Source organism: Anser anser (genome assembly GCF_964211835.1).
Source record: "Anser anser genome assembly, chromosome: 2".
NCBI lineage: Eukaryota > Metazoa > Chordata > Aves > Anseriformes > Anatidae > Anser > Anser anser.
In genome coordinates, this window is record NC_139721.1 from 93,838,401 (window position 1) to 93,855,213 (window position 16,813).

The following is a 16,813-nucleotide window of genomic DNA, read 5'->3' on the forward strand; positions in this document are numbered from 1 at the left end:
AGTAACATTCATGCTAAATACACACTACTTCTTTACAAAGCCTTTGTGAAAGGGCAGTTAACCTGCAAACTATAAAAATCTGTTGGCAAACTACTTTTGTTAGCACTATATTGCATGAAATGGCAAGGTCATCAACAAAAACAAGTTACAGGATGCAATTAGTGTATTTATCTTTGTGCTGGGCTTAGAATATATCAGCTTTGGCAAACTATTGCAGTACAGAAGATGTCTGTATAATGTTTATAATACAAAGTAATTTGTCTTTATATTCTGTAAAGCAGAGAAATAGTTGATGTTGCATAAGTATATTCTTTGCAAGGTTTTATGCATCAGATTTAAATGTTGGAGGAGAAATATATTTATACAGAGTATAATTTTTGAATCTTCAAAGTTGGTTTCCTTCAGCCATGAACCGTTTATTTATGCACATCATGCTTTATTCCTTTGCTAGATTGTTTATCTCTATGTATTCCAACATAATTTTTTTTTTGGTTTAGATGGTTTGATTCTTTATTTCCACAAATGTGGACGTGCATGCTGTCAGGACCTGATCATAAAGTGAAGAGGTGAAAGAAACTGTTTTGTCTTTGATTACCTAGATCACTAATAAAAATCTAACTGTTAAATAGTTGATATGGAGATGGATCTTGACATAGTCTTCCTTGGAGCACTGTCCAGCATGATAAAAACCTTCAGTGAATTTTACTATTTCTTGCTGACTTTGATTTGTCTTTCATCCTTGGCCCCAAAAAACAGGAAGCCTCTGTGTGCTAATAGTTACCTGCAATATTTATAACTGTCAACATTGAAAACATTAAAGTTCAGCTGTACTAGCATACTGTGAAATTTCAACACAATTAAAACTTTACAAGATTACAACCTTACAAGTTTACTTTTTTCTTACTAATTTATCACTGAACCTTTTTTCATTATCACAAATGAACAACTTGAGCATAGAATTTCTTAATCTTAACTGTAATAGGTCAACATAGGCTAAGCAAATATTTTTAACCACTTGATGAAGGGGTCACAGAATCACAGAACTACAGAATGTTAGGCATTGGGAAGAACCTTGAAATATCATCTAGTCCAGTCTCCCTGCTGGAGCAGGGTCCAGGCACTGTCCAGTGTAAAGCACACTGGGTAAAATTTTATCCCCACTGCAGTCACTGCTGGAATTCTAACTGGCATTAGCGAAAAGGGAGTCACCATTACAAAGGGGTTAATAGGCCTTGTACACATGACAAGAAATTATGGGGGGAGCACAACATTGATTCTCTATTTCCATATCTTTGTTTCTGTTAATTTAAAACTACTACTATTCAATCTTTAAAATAAATAAAAGAAACTTGAAAGGGGATCGTATACTACTAGCCTGTACTAGTTTTTTTTTGGTTTGGTTTTTTTTTTTGAGGAAAGAGGAACAAATTTATATATATATATATGCAATATATTTTTACACTGTTTATTAATGCTAAAAAGTATTAAATGTATCACATTATCAGTGTGAGTGTTAATAGCAATGTTCTGGATGTTTTAAACTTTTCAAAGTTGTGTTAAATTCTAAAAACACATTAACAATGGAAAAGGTACTTTGTCTACTATGTTATTGTCAAAGTTTTAAGGAAAAAGTTAAAGTACAGCAGTTATTTGAATAGCGCTTGAAAAGCTATAGTGAAATCCATATTGTAAACACCATTTTTTAAAGCATAGCTTCTCATAAAGTATGTTACTGCTGTTGACTGTAAAAATTTGTATCTTTAATTGGCAAAGTAATCAATAAATGTGTTACTACATCGGTTTCTGGTTTCCTCCAAGTAAATGGTGTTTGCAGTTAAACTCTGTTGCCAACAATTATTTTACAGTTTAGCTGTTAAGCAAATGGCTAATGAATGTATAAATTACATCAAAATGCTTTCCGAAAAGCCAGTTCCCTGGCTCTGAACAGAATAGGTTTCTTTCTTACAATTTTTTTCTACTTTTGAGTAAAGCTAGCCTTTACCATCATGGCTATACAGCAATCATACTAGAGTTATCAAAACGTAAAAGTGATCCAACAAATGAAAATTGTCAGAGACTAAACAATTTTTTCTTAGGTAGCTGTGTAACATAGATTGGACCTCAGTCTCAAAAGCTTGAGCTCACTCTCACATTCTGAATGTTCCAACACCTTTCCAGGGACAGAGGTGAGACTGACTGGCCTGTAGTTTCCCGGATCCTCCTTCTTGCCCTTCTTGAAGACTGGAGTGACATTGGCTATCCTCAAGCCTTCAAGAACCTCTCCTGTTCTCCAAGACCTTTCAAAGATGATAGAGAGCGGTTTGGCAATCACCTCCGCTAACTCCCTCAGCACACATGGATGCATCCCATCGGGGCCCATGGATTTATGTACGTTGATCCCACTCAGATGCTCCTGAATGACTCCCTCATCAACTGGTGGGAGATCTCCATTTCCCAGACTCTTTCTCTTCCCTCCAGGGTCCAGGAGTCCCGGGGGGGGAGGGGAGTGTCATTGAAGCAAAGAAGGCATTCAGTATCTCTGCCTTCTCAGCGTCCCCCGTTACCAGTGGACACCCCCCTTGTTCAGCGGGGGACCCACATTATTTCTAGTCTTCCTTTCTTCCTTTTACTGTTTACGTACTTAAAAAAAAAAAAAACTTCTTATTATCCTTTATCTCTTTTTCAAGCTTCATCTCCAGGTGGGCTTTAGCCTTCCTCGTCACGTCCCTGCAGGCCCTGACAACACTCCTGTACTCCTCCCAAGAGGACAGGCCCTTTTTCCACATTTCGTAGTCCTTCCTCTTATTTTGATCTTGTCGATGAGCTCCTTGCTCATCCATGCAGGTCTCCTGCCCCCCTTCCCTGATTTCCTACTCTTAGGAATGCACCAATCCTGAGCTTGGAAAAAGTGCTGTTTAAGTGTTGCCCAACTCCCACGAGCAACCTTGCCTTCTAGCAATCTAGCCCATGAGATACCCCTAAGTAGGTCCTGGAAGAGATTGAAGTTGGCTCTCCAAAAATCCAGGGTAGCAATCCTACTTTTTGCCTTACTTCTTCCACCAAGTTCCATCTTGAACTTCACCATCTCATGGTCACTGCATCCCAAGCTGCCCTCGACCTTCACATCCCTAACAATCCCATCCCTGTCGGTAAGAACAAGGTCCAGAAACATCCCCCCCCCACCGCCTCATCGGCTCCTCCACCTGCGTCAGAAAATTATCTTCAATTATCTTCAGTGCATTGAAGGAACCGTTTGGACTGCGTGTGCCTGGTCGAGTTGCTTACCCAACAGATGTCTGGCTAATTGAAGTCCCCCATGAGAACCAGCGCCCGGGATCACAAGGCTACTTCCAGCTGCTTGTAGAAGGCCTTGTCGAATTCCTCCTCCTGATCTGGTGACCTGTAGCACACCCCCACAACAGTGTCGCCCATACCAGCCCACTCCTTAATTCTCACCCACAAGCTCTCCCACTCCTTCACCGCCCCCCAGGTGGAGCTGGGTACATTCTAGTTGCTCCCTCACATAAAGGACATCTCCTCCCCCTCACTTCCCCAGCCTGTCTTTCCTAAAAATGACATAGCTCGCCATGACAGCGTTCCAGTCATGTGCGCAGTCTCACTACGGCGTTTTCGGGCATTTGGTGACAACACATTTTCATGCATGTTCAGGCATCTTGTGACGAAACACATTTTCACGTTTTTTTTTTTTTTTTTTTCAGTCATATTGTGACAACACGTGTGTTGACGCACTCTCATGTAGTGTGACAAAAAGCATTTTCAGTCATTTTGTTGCTACACGTATGTTCACACATTGTGACGAAACACATTTTCATGCACTTTCAGGCATGGGATGAAAACATGTGCGTTCATGTCTGTTCACCCGTGCTCAGCTATGTTGTGAAGAAAGGCATCTAAATGCCTTTTCAGGAATTTGGTGACAACATCTGCGTTCGCCTATGTTGTTACGAAATGCATTTTCAAGCATTTTCAGTCATATGGTGACAACATGGCGTGTTCACAAGTGCTAACATGTTTGGTGAGAAAATGCATTTCCACGCGTTCTTCAGGTATTTGGTGACAACATGTGTCTTCACGTGTGCGCTGACAAAATGTATTTTTACAGCTGTTCAGGCATGTAGTGATGAAACGCATTTTTCACGCATTTGCAGGCATTTAATTACAAGAGGCATGTTCATGCGTGTTCACATATTTGGTGATGAACCACATTTCCATGCATTTTTCAGGTATTGGGTGACAACACATGTATTCACATGTGTTCAACCATGTTGTAATGAAACACATTTTCATGTTTTTCAATCACATGACAACAGCTGCATTCACGCATGTTGTGATGAAGTGAATTTCCAAGAGTTTGCTATCATAAGGTGACAACATCTGTGTTCACGTTTGGTGACGAAACGCACTTTTACACCTGCTTAGCCGTGTTGTGATGAATCCCATTTTCAAGTGTTTTTTTTTTTTTTTTTTTTAGTGAGTTGGTGTCAAAACGTTTGTTCACACGTGTTCAACCATATTGTGACAAAACATATTTTCACGCTTTTTCGGTCATATAGTGAAAAAGCGTGTTCATTCCTGTTCAAGTATTTGGTGACGAAATGCATTTCCACATGTTTTTCAGGCATAGGATGACAACATGCGTGCTCATGTGTGCTCACACATTCAGGTATCTTGTGAAGAAACGCATTTGAACGCATTTTCAGGCATTTGGGGCCAACGCACGTGTTCACGCATCTTCAGGCATATTGTGATGAAACACATTTTCACGCGTTTTCGGTCATATGGTGAGAACAAGCGTGTTAACCCGTGCTCTCCCGTGTAGTGACAAAACGCATTTTTTACGCCTGCTTATCTATGTTGTGAAGAAACACATTTTTCTCACGTTTTCAGGCATAGAGTGACGTGTTCACATGTGATGTCACACATTTTCATGCATTTTTCAGGTATTGGGTGACAACACACGTGTTCATGTGTGTTCACACGTGTTCATGAATGTTGTGACGAAATGCATTTTCAGGAGTTTTCTGTCATAAGTTGACAACACGCATGTTTAAGTGTTCGGTGATGAAACGCTTTTCCAAGCATTTTTTCAGGTATTTGGTGATGTGTTGACGCATGCTCACTTGTGTTGTGATGAAACTCATTTTCACGCATTTTTTTCAGGTATTTGTGACAACACCCGTGTTTATGTGTGTTCAGGCATGTTGTGATGAAACGCATTTTCAAGTGTTTTCCATCATATGGTGACAACATGAGTGTTCACGTGTGGTGATGAAACGCACTTTCATGCATTTTCTGTCATGGTGACAACACACGTGTTCATGTCTTTGGTGACGAAATGCATTTTCATGCCTCTTCAGGCACATTGTGACCAAACGCATTTCCACGCGTTTTCAGGCATTTGGTGACAACATGCATGTTCACGCATGTTCACACACATTGTGACGAAATGCATTTTCACACTTCTTGTGACAGCATGCATTTATGATTTGAGGGCTTTGATGATAACATGCGTGTTCACGTGTGTTGCAACAAGATGCGTTTTTGCGTATTTTCAGGTGTTTGTCGACAACATGCCAGGCGTGGACACGTCTGAACATGCGTGTTGTGACAATACACAATTTCATGTATTTTTAGGGGTTTGGCAACAACATGCATGCTCACTCATGTTCACACACATTCAGCCTATGGAAGCAACATGTGGTCTCGTGTGGAGTTTTGTGGCTGCAACATGCCTGATCACATATGTGGCAGCAACACGTGTTCACATGTGTGGAGCCATTTGGTGGCAAGATGTGTTTACATGTGTAGAGGTGTGTATTGGGAACACTCATGTTCTCACATGTTCTGCTGTGTGATGGCCACGTGCCTGTTCATGGATATGTCAGCAACACGATTCCACCTGTGGCAGTAACAGAAGTGTTCATTTTCACGTGTTCAGGCATTTGGTGACAACATGCGTGTTCACGTGCATTCAGGCATATTGTGAACATGTGTTGTCATCAAAGCCCTGAAATTATAAACACGTTGTCACCATATGCCTGAAAACGTCTACTCGCGTTTCATAACACGCGTAAACACGTGTGAACACACCTGTTGTCACCAAATGCCTAACAACACGTGAAGATGTTTTTTCTTTGTAATAAACAGGAAGAGAACAGGAAACTACAGAGATACTGTAAAACATGATCAGCACAGTCATAGCTTTTATAGTCCAAACACCCAGTGAGGGCTTGATAAGCCCTCAAAAAGATAAAAAGGAGTAATGTGTATTACAAGTCTTTTCTTCAGTGTCACTGAGTTCTTTTCCATTCCTCTTAACTTTAAAATAATTATAAATCAAATTCTAGTGGCGAACATCAAATGTGTTTGTACTTGTTTGTGGTAACGGTACAGATGCATGTCAAGTTTATGGTTGGCACTTCTCTCCACCCTAAGAAACCCATCTACTTTTATTTTTCTGAAAAAAAAAATTGTTCCATCATCCCGCCAGGCAGTAGGTGGGGACCTAGGCCAAGGGGGGGAATGGAAGCAGGTTCCTGCTCGGGGTGGTAGGTGAGTCCTGTCCCTGCCCACCTTACCTTCCCATCTACCCTTATAATAACACGTATGAAGCTCTGGAACATGACAGTCAAAACAACGATGTAGACGAAAGACCATCCCAGTTAGAGAGGGTGCCTGAGGCAAGGTAACCCACCCCACGCATTGCTACATCTTCTGTCAAGAAAGAAAGAAGGGTTATCGTCATGGGGGACTCCCTTCTGAAAGGGACAGAGGGCCCAATATGCTGACCAGATGCAACCCACAGGAATGTTTGTTGCCTCCTTGGGGCTCGGGTGAGAGACATTGCTAAGAAAGTCACTCACCTGGTACGGCCCACCAACTACTACCCATTACTGGTCTTTCAGGCTGGTAATGACGAGCTAGCAAGGAGAAGTCCAAGAGCGATCAAAAGGGATTTCAGGGCTTTAGGGTGACTAGTTAAAGGTTCAGGGGCACAGGTTGTGTTTGCCTCTGCCCTTCCAATAGGGGGGATCGATGTTGACAAGCAGACTCATCACATTAATATGTGGCTTCGGGACTGGTGCAACTGGCATACCTTTGGGTTTGTTGATCATGGGAAAGTCTACGTGACACTGGGCCTGCTGGCACCAGATGAGATGCACCTCTCTCAGAAGGGGAAAAGGATTTTTGCTCAGGAGTTGGCGGGACTGATAGGTAGGGCTTTAAACTAGAGTTGAAAGGGGAAAGGGATAAAACCAGGCACACCAGTGATAAGCTAAGAGATGGTGAGCTAGAATCAGAGGGACTGTGTGCTAGTGAGGTCCTTCAGTCTGCTCCACAAGGTGCTGCGTGCAGGGAGGCATATTTGAAGTGCTTCTACACAAACGCACACAGTATGAGGAATAAAATGGATGAGCTAGAAATCTTGGCCCAGTCCCACAGCTATGACGTCATCGGCATAAGCAAAACCTGGTGGGATGAGTCCTGTGGCTGGTGTGTCGCAATAGTTGGTTACAGGCTCTTCAGGAGGGACAGGCCGAGTAAGCAAGGTGGGGGGGTGGCGATGTATGTGAAGCAGGGGCTGGACTGTGTGGAACTTCAAGTTTGCGATGGCAAAGTTGAGAACCTCTGTCTGGGTAAGGATTAAGGGATGAACAAATAAAGGGGATGTTGTTGTGAGAGTCTATTACAGACCACCCGGCCAGGATGACAGCACTGATGAATTATTATTTGCAGAACTAAGAGATGCCTCGAGATCAACTCCCCTTGTCCTTATGGGGGACTTCAACTTGCCAGACGTCAACTGGGATCACCACATGGCCGACACGAGCAAGTCCAGGAGGTTCATAAAGCACCTAGATGATAACTTCTTGGTGCAGGTGCTAAGGGAGCCAAATAAGAAAGGTGCCCTCCTAGATCTGTTGCTGGAGAAGAGAGTGGGTCTTGTGGGGGATGTGGCAATTGGCGGCCGTCTCTGCCATAGTGACCATGAAGTGGATGAGTTTAAAATTTATGGCAACAGAAGGAAAACTGCCACCAAAACTTCAGCCATGGATATGGGGAAAGCAGACTTCAGGCTGATCAGGGAACTACTCAGCAAGGACCCCTGGGAAACTGCTTTTGAAGGCACTGGCGTCCATCAGTGCTGGTCCGTCTTTAAGCACTGCCTCCTAAAAGCACAGGACCAGGCAATTCCAAAATATTGGAAGTCAAGCAGGCAGGGCAGAATGCCAGCCTGGCTGACCAGGGATCTTCTACTGGAGCTTAGGCGAAAAGAGAAAATGTATGGCTGCTGGAAGGAGGGTCAGGTGACGTGGAAGGAATACAGGGGCACTGTTTGCGTTTGTAGGGAGAAAATTCGTGTGGCCAAAGCCCAACTAGAGTTGAAGCTGGCCAAGTCCGTGGGAGACAATAAAAAGGTTTTTTTAAGATATGTGAACAGAAAAAGGAGGACCAAAGAAAACATAGGTTGATGGGGAAGGTCACCTCACAGACAAGGACATAGGCAAAGCAGAGATTTAATGCCTTCTTCGCCTCCATCTTCAACACTGATGATGGGCTTTGGGACCCAGGGTGCCCTGAGCTGGAGGACCATGACAGTGGGAATGATAAACTCCCAACCGACCCTGAACGTGTGCAGTATTTGCTGCTCCACCTGGATCCATACAAGTCCATGGGTCTGGATGGGATTCATCCCAGGGTGCTTAAAGAGCTGGCAGACGTCATCACGGGACCTCTCTGAATTATTTTTCAATGGTCTTGGGAATCTGGAGAGGTCCCAGTAGACTGGAAGCTGACAAATGTTGTGCCAATTTTCAAGAAGGGCTAAAAGAAGACCCTAGCAATAACAGGCCTGTCAGTCTCACATCAGTGCCTGGTACAATTATGGAGAAGATAATCCTTGAAGTTATTGAAGCGCACCTGGGGGACAATGCAGTCGTTGGTCCCAGCCAACATGGGTTCATGAGGAGTAGGTCCTGCCTAACAAATTTGATTTCCTTTTATAATAAGATCACCCATCTAGTCGATCAAGGGAAACCAGCTGATCTTTTTGGATTTCAGCAAAGCTTTTGACAGGGTTTCCCATAGGATCCTACTGGACAAAATGTCCAGCATACAGCTAGACAAAAACATCATGCGATGGGTGAGCAATTGGCTGACGGGCAGGGCTCAAAGGGTTGTGGTAAATGGGGCCACATCAGGCTGGTGGATGGTCACTAGTGGGGTCCCCCAAGGCTCCATTTTAGGGCCAGTCCTCTTCAATGTTTTTATAAACAATTTGGATGTAGGACTAGAAGGTGTTTTGAGCAAATTTTCTGATGACACCAAACTTGGAGGAGTTCTTGACTCTGCTGAGGGTGGAAAGGCCTTGCAGAGAGATCTGGACAGATTGGAGAGCTGGGCAATCATCAACCGCATGGTTTAACAGGTCCTGCACCTGGGATGGGGCAACCCTGGCTATATGTACAGACTGGGCGATGAGATGCTGGAGAGCAGCCCCACACAGAGGGAGCTGGGGGTTGTGGTTGACAGCAAGTTGAATATGAGCCAGCAGTGTGCCCTGGCAGCCAGGAGGGCCAACCATATCCTGGGGTGCATCAAGCACGGCATTGCTAGTTGGTCGAGGGAAGTGATTGTCCCACTCTACTCTACGTTGGTGCGGCCTCACCTCAAGTACTGTGTGCAGTTCTGGGCACCACAGTACAAAAAGGATGTAAAACTGTTGGAGAGTGTCCAGAGGAGGGCGACGAAGATGGTGAAGGGCCTAGAGGGGAAGACGTATGAGGAGCGGCTGAGGTCACTTGGCCTGTTCAGCCTGGAGAAGAGGAGGCTGAGGGGGGACCTCATTGCAGTCTACAGCTTCCTCGTGAGGGGGAGTGGAGGGGCAGGCGCCGATCTATTCTCCTTAATCACCAGTGATAAGACCCACAGGAATGGTGTCAAGCTAAGGCAGGGGAGGTTTAAGCTAGATATCACGAAGAGGTTCTTCACCAAGAGGGTGGTCACACACTGGAACAGGCTCCCCAGGGAAGCAGTCACTGCACCAAGCCTGTCTGAATTTAAGAAGTGTTTGGACTGTGCACTTAGTCACATAGTCTAAAATTTTGGGTAGACCTGTGTGGTGCCAGGAGTTGGACTTGATGATCCTTATGGGTCCCTTCCAACTTGGGATATTCTATGATTCTATGAAAACTTAATGCCACCATGTAAGAACTCATATTTTGGTACTGCAAATCTTTGATTCCAACTTTGCAAAGTGAAGTCTGTACTGGGGGATTCATTCACTAGGTTAATCACAGTGACTTCAGTGATTTAAGCTATGATGGGCTTGAAATGTTTCCCGCCCAGAGAAAAAGAACAGGATTAACACAATAAACCAAGGCTGCAAACCGTTAATGTTCCAGAGATGGGAAAGAAGGGATGTTTTTGTAGATGATGGGGCAGTTAGTCCAACAGCAGCAGCCTTGGTGCAGTTCAACAAGCAGAAGGCTCAAACTCACCTTCTGCTCACCTAACCTCTGGCAGTCCCTGCAGGAGGGAGGCACTACCCAGCTTCCCTTCACCACGCTAAGTTTAGTGGAAAATACTGACATGACCATGCAAAAACATCACACTGCCGGTGCACGCTGAAGGAAGACGTGACAGCGGGAGGGGGCTGAAGGAAAAGTGGCCAGCCCCTTGACTTCTACACAGAACTGAGAGAGGGAGTTAAGTGAATCTTATCAAGTAGAGATAGAGCGCTGACGGCATTAAACTAGGATGCTACTTAGTGTCTTTGCTAACTATGGTGCACTGTGCAAATTAACTAAAGCAAGAAGCCTTGGGCCCCTTACCAAGGTCAGTCTCCTAATAAGAGTGTGAGCCTATTTTAAGAAGCTGGTAGAAACTGGTCCTGCGGATGGACAAGAGCCAAGGAGCAACTGAGTCTGCACAAGGACAAGAGATCAACTAGCGGTGATGAGGAAGAGTCATCAGTCTTCATCCCCACGACCCCTGACGACCATCACCAGAATACACTGTGCAAGTGCAAATGGGAGAAGTTTATGGAAATGACTCCTTGGAACTAATTTTAATATTAAGTGGGGACAGGTTATGAATACGTATAGGCACATTGTGAAACTTCACGCATATGTAACTCTTTGCTGCATATAACCATGGCAAATTGCCGCATCAGGCACGCAAGACTTTGGTGGGACTACCCCCCCGTGCTGCCCAGCGCTGAATAAACATACCTACTTCACAATTTTATTGATTCTGGAGTCCATTTTCCACAAATCAGAACCAAGGATAACCAGTACGCTGGAGGCACTCAAAAGGGGAGGTCGGTGTGGTGGCATCCTCCTCCTCCTCTTTCTCTTCTTCCTCCGCTTCCTCCTGCTCCTCTTCTTCCCCTGCTTCCTCCTCCCCCCCCACCCCCCCAGCCCTCCCTCTCTCCCGGCCCTGCCCCGAGGCCCGTGGGCAGCCTCCCCGAGGCGAGGCGGGTCGTGCCGTGCCGTACCTGAGGAGGGTGTCGAGGCAGGCATCGTGCTTGTCGAGCGGGTGGCCCAGCGCGCTCTTGGGGAGCTTACTGAGCTCCTCGGCGGCATGGCAGTGCTCGGCCTGGGCGTCGCCAACCGGGTAGCTCTGCTGGATGAACTTGCACAGCGGCTTGGCCAAGTCTCCGAGGCCTTCTTCAGCTCCATCGAGATTAAGTTCGCCATGGCCGGGTAGCTCGGGGGGGGGGGGGGAACGCGGCCCAAGGCGACTCCGACTCCTACTCCTGCTGCTGCTGCTCCGCTGCCACCCCGCACTTCCGGGATTGCCGCAAGCGCTCCCGACGCAGCGTGAGCACGCACGCACGTACGCGCGTACGCAGCCCTCCCCCCTGTCCCACCGCGTATCTTCCCAGACCACGCTTCCAACCGTCGCCGCGATGCGGGGCGGGATAGGGTCATATGTGCAACTCGTGCTGAAAATTGTCTTTTTAAATAAATTAATACATTAGTTCTCTGTGCTGGAATCGCTCCAAAAGGGTCGTGGGATCACTCATTAAAAAAAAAATAATTCATCAAAGGGCGCTGGAAGCACTTGTCAAAAGGGTGGTGGAGGTGGGGAAGGGACGGGAGCACCTCTGCTGTGAGGGGAGGCTGAGAGAAGGGGGCTGCTCTGCCTGGGGGAAAGGAGGCTCAGGGGGCTCTCATACATGTCTATAAATACTTCCAAGGGGATCTCGTCAATATCTGTAAATATTTGAAGGGAGGGTGAAAAGAGGATGGAGCCAGGCTCTTGTCAGTGGTGCCTAGTGCCAGGACAAGAGGCAATGGGCACAAACTGGAACAAAGAAGGTTCCTCTGAACATCAGGAAACACTTTTACTCTGTGCAGGTGACAGAGCATTGGCACAGGCTGCCCAGAGAGGTTGTGGAGCCTCCTCCTTGAAGATCTTCAAAAGCTGCCTGGACATGGTCCTGGACAAGCAGCTCCAGGTGTCCCTGCTTGAGCAGGGAGCTTGGACCGGGTGGCCTCCAGAAGCCCCTTCCCACCTCAAACCATCAGCAGTTCCATGAAATCTCTCTCCTGGTGCTAAAGGGCATTTTCACGTGTTTCTGTGGCTGAGGATATGTCATGCACATTGTGCTAGCTTTCTGCTGAATCAGCCCTGTGTGGCTCAAATACGCAAGGCAGGCAGACTGTGAGGCTTGCTCGAATGACAGCTGAAAAGGAATGTTTGATCTTTTTTCTTGTTCCCCATGTCTTGTTTCAGACAGCTAAAGTTGTGAGCCTTCTATTTTCTTACTGCTTAAGCCATGAGTGATGATACCATAAAAGGGAATGGTAAAAATATTTTTAAAATGGGGTTAAAGGGTTTGCTCTGCATCTCACATTTTGCTACAAACTGATCACGAGTTCTGCTATAAAATCGGTGATTATTTCCTATTTGGAGGTGAACTACGCCAAAGAGGGTGACCTTCTTTGTTATCTGATGAATGTCAGAGAAAGGGGGTAGAGCCTGGGAAGTCTGCCCTAGCTGCTGCTGTTGCCACTGTTGCCACTGGGACGGGCAGCTCCTCCAGCATTAGCAGCTGCTGTACGCAATCCAGAGCTGCAGGTCACTGGCACAGGGGAGGAGGAGATGAAGTCATCTTCCTGCTGCTGCTTGCACGGGCCGAGTGGTGAGCCAGTTATTCACAGCCTTCCCACCTTGCGTCTGCCGCAAACCTTTACTGCATTCACAAAATAAATAAATAAATAAAAATAAAAATATATGTTACCATATGTTATATCTGGTGTATATTTATATAAATGTGTTGGTGCCCCACACAGAGTAAACGCCTCAATCAATTTCTCATAGCTGAATCCAAAACACATAGTAGTTGACTTGATTTTACATTTAAAAAAAAAAAAAAAAAGTAATTTTATCATACAATGAATACAGAAAGTAAGCTGTCCGCCCTTAGTCATATCTTGGTATGTGACTTCCTCACTGCTTTTTTTCCCCAGGTTTTATTGCCCCATAAGCATTCAGTCTCTGCACTTGTAAGCATTCAGTCTCTGAGCCTGAGTCAGACTTGACCTGACGGCATTTTCCAGTCCCAGGGAACACCTCTATCCTCACAAGCTCAGATCCTGATCAGCCTCAAGATAGAGTCAGCCAGGCTGTTGCTTCCCTGTTTCCAGCATCAACACCTTATGGGGTATAGTTAGCCTACACATCATTACACAATGCACAGCTACCTATATATGGGAGACAGAGGCCATTAATACTTCCCAGCATAACAGTCATAAACACGGAAAGGGTGTGAACAGGGAAGGGCAGAAACTGCAGCCATGAGATCATAGTTTTACTTTGGAGCCCCGGTGACCTTTAGATGATGTTGCTTAACACATTCAACCACCAACACAGCACAGAAATTTCACTTTGTTTCCAAGTAAGTTACCAGAATTTCAAACATACAGGTAATTTGCTTCTTTCCCATGGATTTCTTGTCAGTAGTAGTCCCCTAATGCACTTGTTCTCATTATTACAATCATAATAAGCTTTAATGACTTGTCTCCTTGTTACCTCTGACCAGTTAAGTACTATTTCCCAATTTAGTGTGAAGAAGCCACATTGTCAGTAGTTAGCAGTGCAGGGTGCATAATCTACATCTTCTGACTCAGAGTCCTGTGCTTTACAACAGACATACTTCCTTCTTCAACAGATTTATGCTAGTGTCTAAAGGAACCAGTTTAAAATGGCTTTCCCCTAAAATGTTTGAAATAATGCAGCATAAACAAGTTAGCCGTATTTAAGTACTACCAAGGTCACTGATATATTTAATTTTGGTGTAGACAGATGCCTCCTGGGAGGCGTGGGCTCCTCAAGTGCCTTACTAACTGCCACAGTGCTAACACTGTGCTGGGGCCTGTACAGGGTGCACCCGCTCATGTCTGAGCTCAGAACTAGGAGACAGACACAGACTGCTAGCTTTTGGTCAAAGGGAATGTTCCTTTTGAGAGGATAAATTTCTTAGTCAGACCTCTCAAATCTTAATAATTTTTCCACCACACTCAAGATCTGTCAATGAAATTTCTCCATAATCAGGACATGGAAACATTCCTACCCTTTCCTTGAAATTCAGCACTCTACCTGTTATGTCAACATGTAGAGGATCAGTCCCAATTTTCCTGAATTTTGATTTATTAGGGTTTTATATTTCTCAAAGGTGAGGAGAGACCTGAAACAGAAGATAAACTGATAGCAAACTCGGTCAGGCAGAGGCCATGCTCGTTGTTGTGCTTGCAGTGCCATGTTCACAGAACACTCTAAATACCACCCTCCTGCTGTTCCAGCACTGAATAAGAAAAACACATCTTCAGTCTAAATTCCAAGTGTGATACAGGTCAGGAAGAAGCCAGAGAATGGAGGACAGGGAAAACAGGTCTAAATCAGTACTGTCAGTGCTCTCACTTAGGCTAAACGTTGTATCATGGTGATTCCAACAAAGTTGCATTTCAAGCACAAACTAAATAAAGATAGTAAGTACGTCTTTTACTTGAAGAGAGAGTGCTGGCATAATGAAATAGAATAAGAAGAGCATCAAATGTGTAGCTGGTGGCAAGGAAAAGAAGCTAGTGGATGAAATAAATATCAAGCAGGAGCAAAAGCAGGCATCAGAGAAGGTTGAAGATAGAGGTGAAGTAATATTAACTTAGATCAGATATGAAAGACAGAGAGGTTATGCAAGGCCTGGAAATTGTTGACCTAGGTAAATAATTTTACATGATGCATTGTAGATGGTCTAGAGTGGAGCAAGCAGGGAATCCAACCAGCATTAATACAGTGTTTTCCATATGTGGTTACAAAAATATTAGCTACGAGGCCAATTAGAGTGCAGCTTACCTAGAATTTTCCTCAAGTCTTAGCAGGCTTCAGAAATACGCCATATTACCGATCACATAACAATAGCACCTGTATTTGTTAGACAAGTACACCACATTAACAAGAAGAAATAGTTTTTAACTGTCCTACATCATGTTATGTGGTATTGGGTCCTCATAATAAGCACCAAAATCATTGCTAAATTATATATCCTATTAAAAATTTGTGGTAGAATTATGTTCCACTCAAAAGATTTATAATCCTATATTTTTAAAACATGGTTATCTTTTCCTGGTTACACTATTCATATCACTGTGATTTTAGAAGATTTACAAAGTAGAACAGCTTGTAGAAGACAGCAGCAACATACATTACTAAATAGCTGAGAGGCTATTAAAACATCTCACAGAAGCTGAAGGTCAGGATTAGCACAAGACATGTCAATATAAGCTTAAAATGCTTCTTGCAATGCATTGAATAAAACTGCTTTCTGTTTACTTATATCGTCATAGTCCTATATACTTTATACTAAGGTAAAGTCACACTCTGCCTCCAGATACACGCTTTCTACTTAAAAAGATGAAATGTTTGCATAAGAAATTATCTCGATACCAGGCAAAGCATAAATGTGCACTGCTATAGATACACTGATACAAGTCAGTATATCTGTGTTTGTGAAGATACTTACCTTGAGGGGCAGTTATGCATAAGGAGAGGCAATATCATTGTGATTTAATGCTGGACATATGCACAGCCATTTACTGAGTCCAACCTTGCATATCATTTTCTGAAAAATCCAAAGTCATGCATGATTATTTGACTTAGACTTTGGCCTGAAAACTCTGTAGCCAACACTTTGGTGTGGTGTTTATGGTGTGTGGTTTGAAAAATGTCCACAGCCTTCCTCTGAAAGTTTGTTGAAAGAAGGAAAAAGATTTGTTCTATCTTTGTTCAGCATTGAAGTGTTGATGTTACTCAGTAAACTGTTAATTCAATTTTGCATATGTAAATTACATATTTTAAAATAATTTTTACCCCTAGGTATGTAAAACAAGGTACCTGTCGTATTGCTTTAGAAGCAGGTGAAAAATTGAATGTCTGCTTTTTGTGATAATGGGCTAAATTTTGCATTACATTGCACTTATTCTTGCTATGAACATTTCCTTGAACTGTCATAGGATTTCAGAACCCCAACAGGAGATGGATAGCATTCTTATGTTATCACATCTTTAATTAAAAGTTAAAAGAATAAAGGATTAATGACCTCAAAACAGAAGCTCTTCCAATACATCATTCCCCTAACTGTGCTGTGGTTTTACTGCTTCCAATTTTAAAATAAGAAACAAATTAAAATTAAATATGTGTTTTTTTAATTCATGCCAGAATAGAGACGAGTTTTTGATTTTACAAATTGCTCTTACAAACTTGGCCAATTAAGCTGCCCCTTAAG